Source organism: Suricata suricatta, chromosome 16 (genome assembly GCF_006229205.1).
Source record: "Suricata suricatta isolate VVHF042 chromosome 16, meerkat_22Aug2017_6uvM2_HiC, whole genome shotgun sequence".
In the NCBI taxonomy this organism is placed as follows: domain Eukaryota; kingdom Metazoa; phylum Chordata; class Mammalia; order Carnivora; family Herpestidae; genus Suricata; species Suricata suricatta.
In genome coordinates, this window is record NC_043715.1 from 3,689,260 (window position 1) to 3,695,259 (window position 6,000).

Genomic DNA, 6,000 nt, shown 5'->3' on the forward strand with positions numbered 1-6,000 from the left:
CACGCTTTACCCTCGGGAGCACCTGCGCCTCTCCCTGGCTAACCTCAGGTAAAAAGAAGAAAACTTAGGATACTTGAATAGACTACTTCAAAAATTTTAAAAACAAGATTTTCTCCAAAAAGTTCAGCTCAGGGACCATGGGCTTAGAGAAGACTGTCTTCCGTACAATGGACAAAACAGAAACGCCCAACAGGAAGAAGGATGAAAGACATGAATCACACTCAGCATTAAAGGCCAGAGAGAAAGAGCACGACTCCTACTTTTTACTTTAAAGACTTCTGGGTGTTTGCATGTTTTAGAAAGCACACATCTGTGGTTTGCGTTTAAAAATATAATTAATTAAGGACACACACCCCACAAAATTTAGTAATTGGGAACATACTCCCAACTCTTAGTAAGATCACAATCTTGAGTCATCTGCACTTTTATTTCTCCCATCCGTCCGTTCTTTACACTTCCCGAGGCGGCGAGGCCACCAGGTCTCAGGTCTCCTGAGAAAACAGGCTGGCAGAGCAGAAAACACACAGGACTAGAAGCCCAAGGCCCTGCCTGGAAGCCCCCAAGGAGGCACTCAACAGCCACGTGATGTCAAGTCCGTGCGTGGGCCTCACTTTTCCAGAGAGAACAGGGAGTGGACACGTTTTAGTGTCACGAGGCGCAAGTCTCTCAGCAGAGACGCTGCGTCACTCCACTAGTTATAAAGTGTCTCAAGTAGAAGAAACCCCCCAACACCACTAGAAATCCTTTTGACAGTTATTAGAATGCCAAGTACATTGACAAGTTCATTGGTCCTAGCTAAATTTAAATGAATACAGTAAAATTTTAAAGGCGCTCCATATATCCAGGGCAAAGGAGGGGCATCACCATGTTTACATGCAGACTGTACCCGTCAGACCAAAAGGCAATTCAGAATGTTCTAGAGTCAGCTTCAATGTTCCCGAACAGTTCCTGTCTCACAGGTGCATGGCTTGCAAATACAAGGTAGACATCTAGCTTTATTCAGTGCATTTCACCACACGAGTATTTCTGACGTGTACTTGCAATGACGGTCACTATTCCCGTGGGCAGCGAGAACTCAGGTGAGCGGTGGTCTGAAAAGCCGTCCCCGCCACTTGCAGCACAGCCAGCGGGGCCCCTTGTAGAATGCAGGTCCGGGGCCTGCGCTGTTCATGGCCCTCGGCGCTCCCCACCTCCACCCGCCGGCAGTGAAAGACTTTGTCCCTCCTATGATAAGGACAAGGAGACAAAACCTGCCCTGGTCATATCTGTTAAGAAAGGGAGAGAGAAAGAGGCAACTAGAAGTGAAAATCAAGTACCCAAGGAGCCAGAGTGGGCGGCCAGACTTTCTACCGGGAGGCACCTCCACCTGTCATGCACCAGTTGGGAGATGGAGATGGAGAGTTAGAAGACGGCCCTCAAGCCGATACCAAAAACATAAGCTGAGAATTGAACTGAAGACTGACAACCACTAAGCTGGAGACAGCCCAGAAGAGAGGGGCCCGAGGGCCACAGGCACAGAGGGCGTCAGCGCGTGGACGCCTGGCGGCAGGCACGGGGCTAACGCTCCGCACACGCTGTCCTCTGACAATTCTCCGGCAAGCCAGAAAAGGAAACTCCAGGAAAATGGACTACGCCCTAATTCTCTCTGCACCACCTTCCTCTCCTGGCCCCAAACCGCACCTCCATCTCGCCGCCTCGCCGGCTCCAGTCCCAGGAGAGGGCGACAGGAGAAGCGTCTGTGCCAAGAGAAGGGGCAGAGCGGAGTCACCGGCCAGCAGCTTCCGGTTCCTCAGGTCCTCTGCTGGAATGGGGTCACGGCTGAGGACCTTCCAAAGAGTCAAAAAACGGCCAGCTTGCAAGAAGTATACATTTTGAAGGCTCCACACCCAGGTTTATGATAGATTCTACAATGTCTGATCCTTGAAACAAACAGTCTGAACACACCCCACGGGCTACTTTTACGTGGCCTACACTGGTTCTTAATCCAGTCTGCCGTGTCAGAAACAGTCACAAAAAGACCTTTGGGGAGATTGCTTCAATAAATGGGCAAACTGCAATCCAAGCACATGTAAGTCTCTGGAAATGAACATCGACACTGCTGAGTAGCACCAAAGTGACAAATGACAGTAATCCAATGGCCCAAGGCCAATTAATTCCATTGCAAACCGATTTATCTGTTTTGTGCACAGTGACTCGCCTGGGAAGCAGGAAAAGGAATGTAGCAGCCTAACTACTCGTCCAAAAGCGAGCTCTTCCTACGACTTCCCCTTCTTTAGTGTAGGAGCCACAAGTGTCCTCGGCAGCCACCTTTACTGATCCTCTTGAAAAACCAGATCTATGAACAGCAAAAACTCACATGTCAAATCAGAACAGACACAAAACCAAACAAAAAAAATTGCCCTGACTTAAGTGATCATTCAAACAGAGTCGACACAACTTTTCTCAAGTTCCTGAACATCACACCCGAGCAGAGTCACCGTGCCACCAGGTGGGGCATGAAGCCGTCACTACACTCTGTAACCCTTTCTTCCCGCAGGTTTCCCACATCGGGCACTATTAAATCCGCCAGCACCACGTAAGACTGCACTGGGCGCATGTCCTCACTTGCGCTTGAAAGGGGAATTTCATTTAAAATGAGGCAGGTCGGCCTAGCACTCGCTGCCGTTTCAGTGAAATGTGGTCCCACCACGACAGACCCAACGGCGGGGCACCTCGTCTGCACTGCCGCTCTGGACCCCGCGGAGGCGACCCTCAGCTGAGGTCAGGTTTTAACATTTTGCTGTCACTGTGCAAAGGAAAATTAGCATCTCCAAATATCCTGTATTTCAAATCATTGTATTTGCTTCAGCTGCCTCCCTATGTGAGCCTCCAATAAAAACGTACCTTCGGAGAATTGCTAACACAGCTGCCAGTTGGTCACACAGTACAACTCTGCAACATGCTGGAAAGGGGGTCTGAGAAATTCCCTCATGCAAAACATGGGCACCCATTTCTGCGAGGTAATGAGACGCCCGGAGTGAGCCTGCCTCAGAGGACCAGGACAGGAAGCCGTGCGCCACCCAGACAGGGCGCAGAAGGCACTGCCGGGGGGATTTCACTACAACTTCAATGACCACAAACATGCCTTCTGGTTTGAGGACTGGTCAGTTCAAACTAATTATCCCAAAGCCTTTCATCAGACAACAAAGACTCAAAAATTAGAGATGTACTTAAACTTCAATGGTCCACGTTGATCCTTTGTATCTGTTAAAATGCTGAAAGCTACTAGCATTAGAAACGCTTCCAAGTTTTCCACTGGTTCACTTCAATCCAGAAAACAGGGATCAATCAATGATACGAAAATAGAATACAATCTATATAAGTTTTCAAAACTACGCATAACAATCCAATTTTGTTTTATTTTCTAAAGCTTATGTGTTTATTTTGAGAGAGAGAGAGAATGAGCAGGAAAGGGGCAGAGTGGGGGGACAGAGGACCCAAGGAGCATGCTCCAAGCTGTCAGCACAGAGCCCGACGCGGGGCTCGAGCCCACAAACCTCCAGATCATGACCGGAGCCCAAGTCGGACACTTAACCGACTTGAGCCACCCAGGCGCCCCAACAATCCAACTTTTATACAAAACCCTTACTGTTAATTTGTGGTTGTCGTTCCCAACTGTGCACAAGTTACACCATCTCATGGTGCTCAGCACATGGTAAGTGATCACTATCTGTGGAATTAATGAATGAACAGCCAGTGATGCTGCAGGACACTTGGGACAGGAGGTCTAATAAAACACATTTATTAAAATGCTCCACCCAAGGCGCCTGGATGGCTCAGGAGGCGCCTGGGTGGCTCAATTGGTTAAATGTCCGACTCTTCATTTTAGATTGTGGCTCAAGTCATGATCTCCGGGGGACCTGGGACTGAGCCCTGAGGCGGTCTCTGGGCCACAGCACCAGCCCGCCTGGGATTCTCCCTCCCTCCCCCATCTGCCCCTCCCTTGCTTGTGCACGCACTCTCCTGCTTTCTCTTTCTCTCTCCCAAAATAAATAAATAATTTTTTTTTAATGCTGAGCCTGAATCAAGCAGGATGCACTTCATTAACAAATCCTGTCACATTATTTTCATTACTTGTTTTCCTTACTCTTCTTTGAAAGAGAAAAAGATTATGAGAAGTCAAACTACGCTACCTTCTCCATGTTCGAACTTAAAACCATTTAAATTATAGGTAAAAATAAACTCAAGGGGCGCCTGGGTGGCTCAGTTGGTTAAGCCTCCAACTTCGGCTCAGGTCACGATCTAACGTTCACGGGTTCGAGCCCCACGTTGGGCTCTGTGCTGACAGCTCAGAGCCTGGAGCCTGCTTCCGATTCTGTGTCTCCCTCTCTCTCTGCCTCTCCCTGCTCATGCTAAGTTTCTCTGTCTCAAAAATAAATAAAACATTAAAAAATTTAAAAAAATAAACTCAAAAAGCTGCTAACATTCATGCTCAATGACTTCGGCCAATGTGATTTTCTAAAGATGGGCACATGCAATATTGCTTGAAACGTCAATACTAGAACAATGAATGTAAATGAAATTACAATTAGGTTTACATATTGTCACAGCTAATTATCATTTAAATCAATTTTGCTTTGTAATTGGTGCTTATGATAATGGACTGAATTAGAGGTGACTGGCCAGCTCAATCGGTGGGGGAACACAAAACACGGGTGGGGGAGTTTGAGCCCCACAGTCAAGTGGAGAAATTACTTTAAAAAATAAAATCTTGGGAAAAAAAATAATGGACTGAGTTAGGGCTAAACATGCTTTCTTCATGTCAAAATCACCATGAAGACATTACACATTTAATTCACAATGAATCTTGTACCTGTTCATACTAATTTTAACAATGAGCTATTCACATTACTATTTAAGTTGAGAAAATGGCAAATATCGAATCTCTTAAGAAAAAAAATCATTCAATTCCACATTCATAAAAAGTACTCAAACACTAAGCCCCCTTTTTTGTGCAAAGAACCATACTAAATACAAAAGTAGACCAACAAGTGAAGGAAGTTAAAGGCAGAAACTTCTGCAAACTAAAGTCTCAAGAATTTGACGACATTCCAGCCTCCTGGAAGATCTCATTAAAAGAAAAAACAACGTTTTCGCGTTTTAAATTTCACGATAAGGCATTAATCTCAACAGCTATTAAAATGGACTTCATTTCCAAAGGGCGAGACAGCCAACCAACCGTGCGCACAGGGGAATGACCGGCCACCAGCTCTCCCAGTAGCTACTTTCTTTCGCTTTCCCACATTTCAACACCAAAGCACACTGGACGGCAAAACGTGCAATAATTTCTAGGGGTTAGATGTCAAAAACCAGCGGGCTAAAGCTAACCTGAAAGCTAATACCCCAGGGGCCCCTGTAATACCCAGAGTCACTGTTAAGTGGGGGGCAAGTCTACACGTACCCCTCCCCAGAAAAGAAAGGTGCGTCTCACTCTCTCCACTCTGGGATTATTATAAACGGTCCCTAAACTTCGGATACTGCTGTGACCCGGCGCGTTAGCGTCAGCCAGGCTGAGATGGGTTCCTGCAAAAGATGTCACTCATGCAAGTAAAAGTGCGCTCCTGGCCACTCGATTTCCAGTTTTCTCGGCAACAGTGTCCTCGGGCTGCTCCCCAGTGACTCGAGGCCACAAACCAGAAAACCAGCAAACCCCCCGCGGCCACTCAAGCCGAGGAAGCCACCTTTGGGGGCGTGGGGGCAGCGGGGCACCCCCACGCCTCGGGGGTCCCGCTCCGCGCCCAGAGACGAGCCGGGTGTCCGGAGAGCCTGGCCGCGGCGCGGCCTCTCGGAGCCCCCCGGCTGCCCCTCCCGGGGCGCCCGGGCCCCCCCTCCGCACCCCTGGCTTCCCCGCGGTCCACCCGGGGGTTAACCCCTTCGCGCCCCCCGCGCCCCCCGCAGGCGGCCCGGCGTCCCTCCCCGCGGCTCCCCGGCGGCGGGCCCCCGCGGGCACCGCGCGGGGCG